The sequence below is a fragment of the Saccopteryx leptura genome, chromosome 6 (genome assembly GCF_036850995.1).
Source record: "Saccopteryx leptura isolate mSacLep1 chromosome 6, mSacLep1_pri_phased_curated, whole genome shotgun sequence".
Classification (NCBI taxonomy): Eukaryota; Metazoa; Chordata; class Mammalia; order Chiroptera; family Emballonuridae; genus Saccopteryx; species Saccopteryx leptura.
Window position 1 is genome coordinate 120,477,029 of NC_089508.1, and position 13,728 is coordinate 120,490,756.

Genomic DNA, 13,728 nt, shown 5'->3' on the forward strand with positions numbered 1-13,728 from the left:
TTTATGTGAAAGAAACTGCTTTATAATTATTAATAGTTGATCTTATCTGAATATGGATCCAATGGAAACATCACCATTTACAGAAAAAAAATTGTTTCTTAGATTTTAATTAAATGTTATATTGATTGAAATGTAATATTATAAAACAAATATTAAGTTTTATAATGTACACCATTATATGAGCAAAACAATATATTAAAAGTGAAGCAGTTACCAGGAGGGGGGAATGTGGAGAAGGAGTTGGGGAGGGGAGTAAAGAGGAACAAGTATGTGGTAATGGAGAGTGATTTGACTTTGGGTGATGGCCAGACAACACAATCAAGAGTTCAAATGCTATAGAGATGTTTATTTGAAACCTATGCACTCTAATTGATCAGTGTACTTTTCTAAATTAAAAAATAAAACTGAGTCTGTATAATTTGCTTTAAATAGTAACTAAGCAATACATAGTGTTAGTTCTTATATGTTTTATGAAAGCCATAAACAACAAACTGAATAAACTGGGTTTTTACTAAGTTTCCACGAGAAGAATGGTGAGTATTTAACAGCCCCTTTGCCAGAAATTAAGAACATAGGAGACACTCAGTGTCTTCAGGTAGAGTTTTTACTGAAGTAGAGCTAGGATGCCATCTGGAGACTATTTAACCAGGAAGCATCTTAAGTGACTTTTTATTATTTTTTACATGCTTAGGGCCTTGTTGTGGTACCATTTTGTAGTATAGGATTTAATGCTGCAAGTTTAATGAAATAGCAGTCCCGTGATTTGGTTTATGTTAGGTTCTCTTTTGTTGTCCCTAGTATGTTATTTTTCTTAAGTGAGTCAGAAGTTGGACTTTATAGATTGTGTTTTTATGTTTGTTATCTTTGGTTGTATATATTTATTTTTTTCCTTCTGTATTCCTTTAGAGATCTTTAATCAACTTTTTTCTGGATTGTAATTTATAAGATATGTTTATGTTTATTATTTATTTTTAATATTCTTTACTCATTATGGGTACAATATTTTCATTAATATCATTAAGAATATCTTAAGGTTCTTTATTATGTTTCCCTGAAGATTTTATTTTGTTTATTTTTAACTTTGTGGTTTGTATTACAAAATTTTCTCAAATACCTTGTGGTTTTATGCATACTTAAGATTGAGTCAATAAATATGATTGCAAAAGAAAATGTGTGTGGGGCTTGTCCAGAGATCTTCACTTTTGAGAAATTTGTCAAAAAGAAGCCTTGGCATTGGAAAATCTCAAATGCCAAATGGTGAGGTTTTTGTAAGAGGCTATCATTATTTGCTTGACTGCAAAGTTTTTCTCTAAGGTATCAAGAATATGGGGGTTAGCCTGACCTTTTTTGTGGTGCAGTGGATAAAGTCTTTACCTGAAATGCTGAGGTCACCAGTTTAAAACTCTGGGCTTGCTTGGTCAAGGCACATACGTGAAGAAAGCAATTACTAATAGTTGAGGTTTCCCACAACCCCCTCCCATCCTTTCTCTCTCTCCTCTCTCTAAAATCAATAAATAAAATATTTTTTAAAAGTTTAAAAATATGGGGTTTGATATTTTACATTGAATTTCAACTTGATTCTCTATTTGTAATCTCACATCTCAATTCCACATTCCATATTACTTGTTCATTTTCTCAAAGTTTTTGGTTTTTTCAATGGGGCACATATTCAGTTGACTCCTTCCTGAAATATAGTGCTCTTCACGAAATAATGACTCCTCAGCCTTACTCCTAGCTGATAAATCCTTTTAAATAGCGATGTCTGCTGATGATTTTATAGCCCTTTAGATTCTTATGATCTTATACCAACTGAAATATTTTCATATTATCATTTGTAATCTTTGAAAATAATGTATTTGTTCAATGGCTTTCTTTTTATAAAAGATAGAAGCCATAATTATAGAATAAAGAACTTTATAATCATTTTTCCACAGTCCAATGTGAACATTTACAATGATTAATAAATATTAATGTCTACCCACTCAATACTTGTCCACGTTGGATGCCAGTTGTGGACAAGTCCTGCCGAGGGTGAGGACGATGAAGACACAAAGAACCAACTCTGGGGACCAGGTTCAGTGATACAGATCCACTTTATTTAGGGAGTAAGCTAGCTTATATACATGGGTTCAAATTATAGGGTGTTACAGCGTATCCTTCATAGCCAATGGCTGAAAAGATCAGGGAGCTGCGTGGTTGGCACTGTCACTTCCTTATAGTGGGTGAGCTTCCTTCCTGGGTATGCCCAGGAGGCTTCTGGGAGCTGGAGTGTTCTCAAAGTATTGCATCAACCACAGTTGCTAGGAATGTGCTCTGCACTCTGCCCACAGCTCCCTTTTCTCTTTTAATTAAGGCCAATTGGACTTGATGAATGACAGCTTGCTGTTGTTGTAGCTTCTGAATGCTACGCATTATGCAACGGAACCCTAGTAAAACTAAAACAACTATAATACTTATTATAATATATGCTAATAGATTAGCTAGATTAAACAATGAGGCAGGCTTCTGTAATGCTTGACTAGTTAGGAAATAGAACAGGGGTCTTAAACAGGAGATTCCTCCTAGGGTCCGGGATGTCATTTCCCTCCCATTGTGTTACAGAGACCTTCTAAGTGCTGTTAAACACAGTTCCATTTTGACTGTAAAAAATGAATGTAGGTCCATGCACGCCCTCTTCCCACAAAGGTCCCAGCATCCAAACACAGATCAGATGGCTTGCCATGGGCTGCATATGGTTGCAAGGCACATTACACAAATTACAAGAACATGACAAATCATACAATTTCAACAATTACAAAGGTACATTTTACCAGTCTCTGAGTAGTTTGCCAAAAGCACAAAATGTCCTCAACCTTCTTTCTAGCCATGGGAAAAGCTTCCTGGGGCAGGGGAAGGGCCTCCAGCAAAGCTGCCCTCGACACCCATCAGGGTATTTCACATTGTCCAAAATCCATAAGTCCATCCAGCAAAGGAGCCAGTGCTCACTTGGGTCATAGTTTAGGAAATCAGTCCATGCACAGGGGCATCAGCCACCACCCCCCCTCATTCCTGCCATCCTGGCAGGTCTTACACTGTCCCAAGGAAGAGCACGTGGCAATGGCAGTCAGCATTTCCATCTCTTCTCTGGAGAGCATGATGGCATTCACCCCTATGTCCCAAAATGTCAGTGAACCCACCAGCGGCTTAGCAGGCACTCCCTGACATTCCAGCAGCCACTTGGCGATGCAAGCCTGGTTTCTGTTCATCCTCCCACCGCAGCTGCTGCTGTTTACCTTCTGGAGTCTGTGAATTGCACTCTGGCCCAATTCTCCTCGTCCTCCAAAGATGAACTGAAAAAACCAGCTCGCACTGCAGGGCTCAATCTCCAGGTTGCCGCCGCCTGCATCTGGGAGTCAGCGGTTACTATAGTAAATATAAGCGAGAACAGAACACCAGGGACTGGGGGCCCACCCCACCAAAGCCTCCACATGCCTCCAAGTGATGGGGCATGCACGCTGGCCATGAGGTCTTCTTCTGGAGTGCTGAGGACCTCCTCCTCTCAGGCATAGTTGGTGTGAAGGAGGCCAGGGCTGTGGCTTTGGATGGGTGAAGACTGAACCATTTAATGGATGCCCAAGAAACCCTGTCAAGCAGGTTGGGGGGTTCCTGGGATCCAAATTGGCTGAAAAACATAAGCATAACCTCTCCCTTGTATTAGAAGAGAGTGTGATCCCCGCCACTGTTGCTTGGCTGGGTCCTTCCAGGATCATTTTAGAGAGAGGGGCTGGGGAAAGAAAGAGTGAGAGATACAGAAAAATAGACAAGACAGACAGAAAGAAAAAAGACACATGGGGGTGTAAAGGCTGGCCCATGTGTGTATAGCAGAAACACATGTTGGAGAAAATGGCGTCTGAGAAGCTGGGGTGGGGCATTGAGCCCCAGCAGGGAATGCAGAAGTAGTGACTTCCGCTTTTTCGAGTGGCCGAGCTGATGGCGCAGTTAGCAATTTGGTTAGTTTCATTTCTGCGTGCTCAGCCACACACTCGGAGGCTAACTTACTTTCCTCCTCAGTGGAGAGGGGCAAATAGGGAGGTAGGGGCTCCTCAGAGAGAGAGGCAGCCTGCAATATCTTTGGCACTGGTGGTGGAAGGTCCCCAGCAGGAGCACTGGTCAGGCAGGCATTTATTGCTAACAGGGCAGGAATGAGGCCGAGAGGGAAGGTTTTCCCCCCATGTACTTTGGCCAAACAAATGTGCCAGAAAGCTTGGGCCCAAGTATCCAGGTCCCAGAGAGGTGTGTCCTCAATCCAGGGATTGAAACTAGAGAAAATCTCCCAGTAAGTACAGAGATCCTTTTCACTAACTTCAACTCTGCAATAGGGCATGCAGGGCTCGAGCCTGTGGGGCTCGAGAGTGGGGGAGAAGGTTTCCCATTGCAGAGGGTCACTCACTTGTCCCTTGGATGCCAGTTAGGTCCCTGCCCAACATTGGGTGCCAGTTGTGGACAAGTCCTGCCAGGGGTGAGGACAACGGAGATGCAAAGACCCAACTCTGGGGACCAGGTTCAGTGACACAGATCCACTTTATTTAGGGAGTAAACTAGCTTATATACATGGGTTCAACCTATAGGGTGTTATATCGTGTCCTTCATAGCCAATGGCTGAAAAGATCAGGAGCTGCATGGTTGGCGCTGTCACTTCCTTATAGCAGGTGAATTTTCTTCCTGGGTATGCCCAGGAGGCTTCTGGGAGCTGGAGTATTCTCACAGCATTGCATCAGCTGCAGCTGCTAGGAATTTGCTCTGTGCTCCACCCACAATACTTCTGGTTACCATTAATATTTTAATTTTTTATATTTTATCAACTTCTTTGGATTCTCTATGCATAAACAGTTACTGTTAAAAATGCTTCTAATGGCCCTGGCTGGTTGGCTTCACCTGGCATGTGAATGTCTGGGGTTTAACTCCCAGTCTGAACACACAGAAGAAGTGACCATCTGCTTCGCTACACCTCCCCCTTCCCCTTCTCTCTCTCTTTTTCCTTCCTGAAGCTATGACTCGAATGGCTTGAGTAAGTTGGCCCAAGATGCTGAAAATAGCTCCATGGCCTTGCCTCAGGGTGCTAAAATAGCTCTGTTGCTGAGCAATGGGTCAACACCCCAATGGGAAAATTATTGCCCCCTATAGGGCTTGCTGGCTTGATCTTGGTCATGGCATTATCTTAAGTCTGTCTTGCTGCCTCTTTGCCTCTTAATAGAGAAGAAAAAGAAACAAAAGAATGCTGCTACTGCCTGACCAGGTGGTGGCACAGTGGATAGAGCATTGACCTTGGACATTAAAGACCTCGATTGAAAACCCCCAGGGACCAGCTTCAGGGAGCTCATCTGGCTTGAGTGGTAGACTCAATAGCTGGAGCACAGGTTGGGGTCATAGAGATGATTACTTGGTTGCTGGCTTGAGCCCAAAAGTTGCTAGTTTGAAGCCCAAGGTTGATGACTTGAGCCCAAAGTTGCTGGTTTAAGCTAAGGGGTCACAGGCTTGGCTGAAGCCACTAGGTCAAGACATATATGAGAAGCAATAAATGAACAATTAAAAAGAAAAAAGTTCTTCAATTAAGAGTTGATGCTTCTCATTCCTGTCTCATTCTCTCCCTTCCTGCCTACCTCTCTCTCTCTCTCTTTCTCTCTCTCTCTATCTCTTGCTAAAGGCAGGGGGGAGTAATGCTGTTACTTTCAGCATACTTTAATGGTTAAGAAATGTTTATATAAAATGTTTCAATAGCCATGCCCAGTGGCTCAGTGGATGGAACATCAGCCTAGTGTATGGTGTATGGATAGCCTGGGTTCAGTTCCTGGTCAGGGCACACAGAATATGTGACTATCTACTTCTCTTCCCTTCCTCTCCCTCTTCTCTTCCTCTTCCCCTCCTGCAACCAATGACTCAATTGCTTCCAGCATGGCCCATGCACTGAGGATAGCTTGGTTGGTTTGAGCATGTTAATCTCAGTTACTAGAAATTGCTTGGTACTAGAGCATCAGCCCTAGGTCAGGTTGCCAAGTGGATCCCAGTCAAGGCACATGTGGTAGTCTGTCTCACTATCTCCCTTCCTTTCACTTAAAAAAAAAAAAAGAATTTATTTTAAAAAGGCAGGAAATTCATCTGGTCCAGGCAGCTTATTTTATGAGATTTCTGAGTAATAATAGCTTTAAATGACTGAATATTTTTTTCACTATCAAATATGCTTAACATTTTATATTCATTGTCTTACAATAATTTTTGTGGTAGAACTGAAATTAGAAAGTATTATTTTTATTTAAAGATACACAAAATTACTCTTAGACAGATTAAAATTATGGTCCAGGTTACAAAGCCGATAAAGATCAAAGCAAAATTTGGAACAAAAAATTTAACAGCTTTGGAAGCCTATATTCATAATAGAATGTCATGTCATTATATTAAAATGTGTTAAATTAAAAGAAAAACTTAAATGTATGATTAGTTATCTGAATTGGCAAAAACAGAATTCTAAACAATACACAATAAAATATATTCTTAAAATGACAAGTTAGTAAAATATAAAGCACATGTTAATGGTGATGAATGAAAACTGGATTTGGGGAGTGAACACACCATACAGTTTACAGAGATGTATTGTAGAATTGGGCACCTGAACCTGTATAATTATGTTAGCTAATGTTATCCCAATAAATTCTTTTTTTTAAAAAAAAAAGATAATTTTACAATTAATTATATTTGTTATGAATCTCAGTCTTGTATCATCTATCCACTTTTAAGGACATAACAACAAGCAACATAAATATAAAGCAATAAAAATATTTTATTTAAAATCCTTATAATATATCAAACATGGAAAAAACACTTGTATCTGTTGAAGTAGAAAAGATATGTGTGATTAAAATAAAATAATAAAAATTTCTAAAATTAATAGGAATAAATTTACATACACATAAGAGAGCTATAAGTCCTTTTTCAATAAAATTGAGGAGGGAGAAATCTTTCAGGAATAGCTGAGTCAGCCAGTTTAATTATAGTTCATTTATCAGCTTCTTGGAACAACTTGCAGCAGAGAAGAAGAAAAACAAAATTTGTAAATAGTTAAGACAAATGATCCAAAACTCCCCTCACACCCATTCCCCTCCCAAGACACAAAGTTTATATATGCTTACCAACAAAGGAATCATGCATCCTGTACATAAACACTGAAAAGTTATATAAGATGTAAAAAATCTGACTTTGCAATGGATAAAGCGTCGACCTGGAAATGCTGAGGTCGCCGGTTCGAAACCCTGGGCTTGCCTGATCAAGGCACATATGGGAGTTGATGCTTCCTGCTCCTCCCCCCTTCTCTCTCTCTCTCTCTTCTCTCTCTCTGTCCTTTCTAAAATGAATAAATAAAATAAAAAAAAATTAAAAAGTCTGACTTTGGGGAGCTCCTATTTTGAAGCTTATTAGGTCACATTGCTCAGCCTGTGTATGGCCAGAGGACGTAGCTGTTGTGGCCATGTTCATTCAGGTTCTCATTGGATTTGAACAGACAGTAAAGAAACATTGGAGCTAAAAAATGGTGGGCTTTTTCTTTATTAAAGTCTCGCACCAGCTGATGAGCAAACAGGCAGGGAAAACACTTCCCTTTCACTCAGGGCTCCCAAAGCCACTGACACATTCTCTGGTTCCACAACCAGGAGAATTTTCTCTGGTTTCTCCAAAATCAAAGGTCCCACCAGTCTCAGATGAGCTCACAAAAGCCCCTCAGCTCTGGTTCCCCATCTGCACATTTTCTCTTTCCCTGCCAACATGGCTTCTCCATCAGCACTCTGCATTCCTTACACTTTCTCTTTCTGCAAACGTGGCTTCTTTCTGCTTCTTTTCCTTTTTCTCTTCTCTTTTCAAAACCTTCTGGTGTGAAAACCCCTCTTCCAGAAAACATTAGCAAAACAATATCCCTTCCTAAATGGGAAAGTAATTTGCAATTTTGCAGGCTGCATATATCTGGTGCAGCCCAGCCCCCAAAGCAAACTGTAAGCAAGCAAACATAAAAATCATATTTTACAAACTTATTTGACCAACAGCCAGCTAAATAAATCCCCTTTTCTTCAGAAAGTTTTCTTTTGTCCTCCAGGAGTCACTTCCTGCATTGCTGCAACAAAACAAATAACAGTAACAAACTTTGAAAATATATAATTAAAAGTTTTTTCTCTAGTTTCTGCCAAAAATTTTCATACTAGTGCTACCTGTTCCTGGAATCAAAGTAATTGGGAACTGTAGTAACTTCATTCAGAACACAGTCATGTTGGCATTTTTGATTGCATAATTGCTAAAGTGTCGCTTTCGAGAAAAAAATTTTCTACAAATAATAACGTTATGTGACAAAGAAAAAACAGCTCTTACTGAAAAAGGCTCATTCTTTTCTGTATTCATTATGTCCCAATTTTTTCAGGTTTAATTTTTTCTACTTCCACTCAAACTTTGCTCTTTTTTTGTAATGCTGCCACATTAGCAGACAGAGCTTCACACTCTTCATGCTGACAGGGATGCTGAAAATATTGTCGCTTAGCAACTGAATGCTGCACATTAGAGCTTCATTTTTTTTCTGATGAAAGTGACAGGAGAAAGATAGTGACATCAATAGCTTTCTGATTCCTTTAAAACTTAACGATGACAGTGCATAGAGAAGATGATAGGCACAATGAAAGAAAAATTCAGAAATGGGTGAAAAAGAGGCAGTCTGGACATAAAGAAAGAAATAATAAAGGAAATCTTAGAACATTTAATTTGTGTAAATAGATGGAAAAGTTACAGAAACTAACCAAGAAAAATTGTGAGAATTGTGTATGTAAAAACTGTTTTTGTAAATTAGATGCTCTCCTAAGAAAGAAAACCAAAAGTAAAGTACAGAGTTTTTTGATCCTGAAATTGAATTAGTTCACTGAAACAGAAGCCCTTCCAGAGTCCATCTCTTTTCTCTTATATTATGCTTCCAGGTATGACTTTTATCTAAGAATCAGAAAATATGTCTGAAGTGAACATTTTTGGCCTTTGAAATTTAGCAGATGGTAAAAAATGAGCCTCTGAAGGAATAATGAAAAGGTAACAGGGAGAGATAGCTTTGAATCACTCCAAGGAATTGAAAATCTGCACAGTTATTCAGCCTAATGAAGAGAGACCATCTAAGTAATAATAGCTTAGAAAGAAAGAAATGAAAAGCCTTTGAAAGGCTTTGAATGCAATTGAACATGTCTTAAACTGCAAAATAATGCAGGTCTGATAGTGATGACAGACTACTTTTTTTTCATTTCAACTTGAATGATTATAAAATCAAACCAAAGCTGTAAAAAACATTTGGCATAAGTATCACTAACTGAAAAAATTGAAAGATAATAAAAAATTTACAGATATATATATATATATATATACATATACATATATATATTTGAGATATTCAGATATATATTTAATTCCCAGTTTTAACTTCCTTGAACTTCGATAATATGGCAAGAGAATTTAATTTTTAGGGTTTGGGCTGTAAATAAAATATTATGCCAAACACTTACTACATACCCTGATTTATTACACCAAAGTAAAAAAATATTTACTAATGCTTATAGTATAAAATAAAACATTTACTATAAAATGTGCCATTCTTAATTAATCTAGACCATCAGTATTGTTGATATTCCACCACTTTTGTTTGAGCTGAACAGCTAATATGGCTTTCTAAAGTCATATTTTTAATGAAAAGTTCATTCCTGTTCTTCATTTGGCAAAAAAGTAAAAGACGGCATAACTAAAATTTTTATTTATGATATGCTACATTTCTAACTCTGATTTTTATTTTATTTTTTCTAACTTTATTGAAAAATAATTGACATATATCACTGTATAAGTTTAAGGTATATGGTATGAGAGTCTGATTTACACAAATAATGAAATGCTTGCCACAATAAGTTTAGTTACATAAATCATCTCATATTGATACAATAAAAAGAAAATTAAAAATTTTCCTTGGCCCTGGCCTGTTGGCTCAGCGGTAGAGCGTCGGCCTGTCGTGCGGGGGACCCGGGTTCGATTCCTGGCCAGGGCACCTAGGAGAAGCTCCCATTTGCTTCTCCACCCCCCCCCCTCCTTCCTCTCTGTCTCTCTCTTCCCCTCCCGCAGCCAAGGCTCCATTGGAGCAAAGATGGCCCGGGCGCTGGGGATGGCTCCTTGGCCTCTGCCCCAGGCGCTAGAGTGGCTCTGGTCGCGGCAGAGCGATGCCCCGGAGGGGCAGAGCATCGCCCCCTGGTGGGCAGAGCGTCGCCCCTGGTGGGCATGCCGGGTGGATCCCGGTCGGGCGCATGCGGGAGTCTGTCTGACTATCTCTCCCCGTTTCCAGCTTCAGAAAAATACAAAAAAAAAAAAAATTTCCTCATAGTTCTTAGGTTTTTCTGATTTCTTATTTCACTCAGTATAATGTTCTCAAGGTCCATTCATGTTGTCATAAATGGCAATATGTCATCATTTTTTATAACTGAGTAGTATTTCACTATATATATGTACCACATCTTCTTTATCCATTCCTTTATCTGAGGACACTTTGATTGTTTCACACATAAGTAGAATATGAAAATGAGATGCATGGACATAGATAAAAGTGAATTGGTCAGCAGGGGAGGGGTGGGGAGAGGGGAGTAAAGAAGGAGAAATACACTGTGACAGAAAATGATTTGTGTTTAGGTGATGGTCACACAACACATTCAACATTTCAAATGCTATAGAAATATTTACCTGAAACCTGTGCACTTTTATTGATCAATATCACCCAATTTAATTTAATTTTCTAAATAAAAAAATAAAGATGTAGGTTTAAAAAAGTGTCCTTGTGATAAGAACTCATAGGAGCTACTCTATTAACAAAATTGCTATATATTATACCACAATGTTAACTACAGTCATTATGTTTTACATTACATCCTTAGTACTTATCATTTTTAATTGAATTTTATTTGAGTAACACTGGTTAACATAATTATACAGAATTCAGATGCTCAATTTTACAACATTTATCTGTACACTGTATTTAACCTCCCCCTCCCTCCTTCCAAGGCAAGGCCTTATTCAAAACCAACTCTTTGTTAAATGCCTGGATATATGAGTGACTTGGGAATTTTTATCCATTCTGGTGAGTACAACCCTGAATTGAACCAGTGATTGGTCTATGTCTGGGATAAGGTGAAAGAAAATTAAAAATGTAAGGAAGAGAAATATCAAACTATTGATTCGATTTTGATTATTTTTTTTTACAAGTTAGTTTTTGGCTAGGTCTGGTATCCATTGCTCTTTGCATAGTAGTGTATGTTCTTGGGACATGGTTCCTACCATTCAAGAGAAGGTGCATAAATTTAGGGGATCTGATTCTGTAAGCCAGGTTTTTGGACAAATGAGTTTGTAAAATTTCTATTTTTTTAGTTTGTTCACTTTTATTGTTAAAAAATGGTGCTGGGCAGCCATGTGTGAGCTTGCCCTCAGAGCAGGGCAGTTCATTACAAATTACATTTCTGCTTGGAAGGGGCTATTGTTTTTGCTAATGTTTGCTGAAGAAGAAGCTAGTTTTGCAGAGAGAGAAGGTGTGTAGATGGGGAACCATAGCTGAAGGAGTTTTATGAGTTCCACTGAGAGTGGAGGGGTCTTTGATTCTAGGAGGAACTGGAGGAGCTTCTCTTGGTTGTGGAACCTGAGAATATATCAGTGGTTTTGGGAGCCCTGAGTGAAAGGGAAGAGTTTTCCTTGTGTGTTTGTTTTTCGGTTGGTGTGAGACTTTAATAAGAAATGACCCACAATTTTTGGCTCCACTGTTTCTTTACCATCTGTCTGAATCTAATGAGAACCTACTTGAGAATGGCCATGATGGCAGTGGCCCCAGGCACTACATTTGGCATAGTTTGTGGCAGAATTCAAATAAGATTCATATGGAGCTGCCACTACCCTTGAGGGGTGGGGTAGAGGACTGGCTGTTGTATGGTTCCCCATGATTGTCCTTTTGGAAACTGTGGGCTGGCTGGTTTTACAGCCCTGTATGAGGAAGCCGAGAGCACTATGCAAGAGGCTGCCCAAGGCCTGCAAACCAAGCAGTACCAATGGCACCTGGAACTAAAGCAAGCACTGGAGAAGGAGGACAGATGAGTTTGTGAGTTGCAGTTTGCCTTGGAAGTTAAATGTTGTCAGAAGCAGTTGTTGGAGGAACAACTGTGGGTTCAGCTTCACAAAAACCAGCAGCCACTGGAGCCTCACATGGAGCCATGCTGGCAGAGTGGCTCTGAGTTTGCGGGAGTTGACATTGCTGAAGCTGCTGTCTGCAGACTCCAGAAAGTAAAAGCCCAGCAGCAAAGAGTACCTACTAAGCCCCTGGTAGGTTTGCTGTGATTATGGGACATAGGAGTGCATGGCATCATGCTCTGGAGCAGAGCTGAAGATGTTGGCCACTGTTGCCATTTGCTCCTCGTTGGGGCAGCATCTTCAGAGCTGTTATGATGGCAGTGAGCAAAAGGGGTAGAATGTTTGGCAAATGAGTTTGTAAAATTTTTATTTTTTGAGTTTGCTCATTTTTATTGTTAAAAATGGTGTTGGGGAGCCACGTGGGTGCTTGCCCTCAGAGCAGGGCAGTTGATTACAAATTGCAGGTTGCATTCCTGCTTGGGAGGGTCCATTGATTTTCTAATGTTTGCTGGAGGAGGAGTCTTTGAGGGTGTAGGCAGTTTTCCAGAGAGAGCAGAGAGAATGCAGAGTGCTGAAGAAGAAGGCAGTTTTGCAGAGAGAGAAGTTGTGCAGAGACGGAACCAGAGCTGAGGGGCTTTGGGAGCTCTACTGAGACTTGTGGGGGCCTTTGGTTCTAGAAGAAACCAGAGAAGATTCTTCTGGTTGTGGAACTGGAGAATGTGTGAGTGGCTTTGGAAGCCCTGAGTGAAAGAGAAGTGTTTTCCCTGTGTGTTTGCTCATCGGCCAGTGTGAGACTTTAATAAAAGAATGGCCCACCATTTTTTGCCTCCACTGTTTCTTTACCATCTGCACAAATCCAATGAGAACCTACATGGCCATGACGGCAGCAGCCACTGGCCATACATTGGCTTGTATATTATTATTGATTTAAAAATCACTAATTTCTTCAAGTTAGAGTAGAAATAAAATATTTAATGAACAAAAAATGAATAGAAAAAGAGGGTTGGCATATGAGCAAAATTTAAAAAGCAGGATAAGAAGTACTTAATTTTTAAAAATTATTTATAATTATATAATTTAATTAATTTTTACTAAAAACCTGTCTATAAGCTATTTTAACATTTATTCTAAATTAAAAAAGCAATAGAGTAGACTTTATTTTTTGCACACATTTGTTTTCTACTTTCTAAATATGCTTTGCTTCAGCTCATTTTACTTTACTCTGACAGTTTGTGTGCTGTTTCCTCTACCACCACCCTGCCCTAAGATGCAAAAGCAATACTTTTTGTATGTATCAATTACATCTTTCATTTCGTAATTGAAATCACTGTTCTCAGCTCATTTAATGCTCATATCTTCCCCAGAAATAGTAACTATTATTCCTGTAAATTCGTAGATAAGTAACTGAGAATATAATGTCTTCAAAATCACATTTAGGTGGGGAATAAAAGCAAGTTCATATAACCTGCTACCCCCCAAAGAAATAGCTTTTAGATATCTTAAATAGTTAAATAGTAAGTTAAGAGGTTACCATAATAA

The 13,728-nt window shown here is 39.1% G+C and overlaps 1 non-coding gene across 1 annotated transcript; it reads left to right on the top strand.

Annotated features, from left to right (window-relative positions):
- The first annotated feature begins 10,002 nt into the window (after positions 1–10,002).
- TRNAD-GUC (transfer RNA aspartic acid (anticodon GUC)) lies at positions 10,003–10,078 on the top strand. Its single transcript has one exon. It is a non-coding gene; the product is annotated as a tRNA-Asp (tRNA).
- The last annotated feature ends 3,650 nt before the right edge of the window (positions 10,079–13,728 follow it).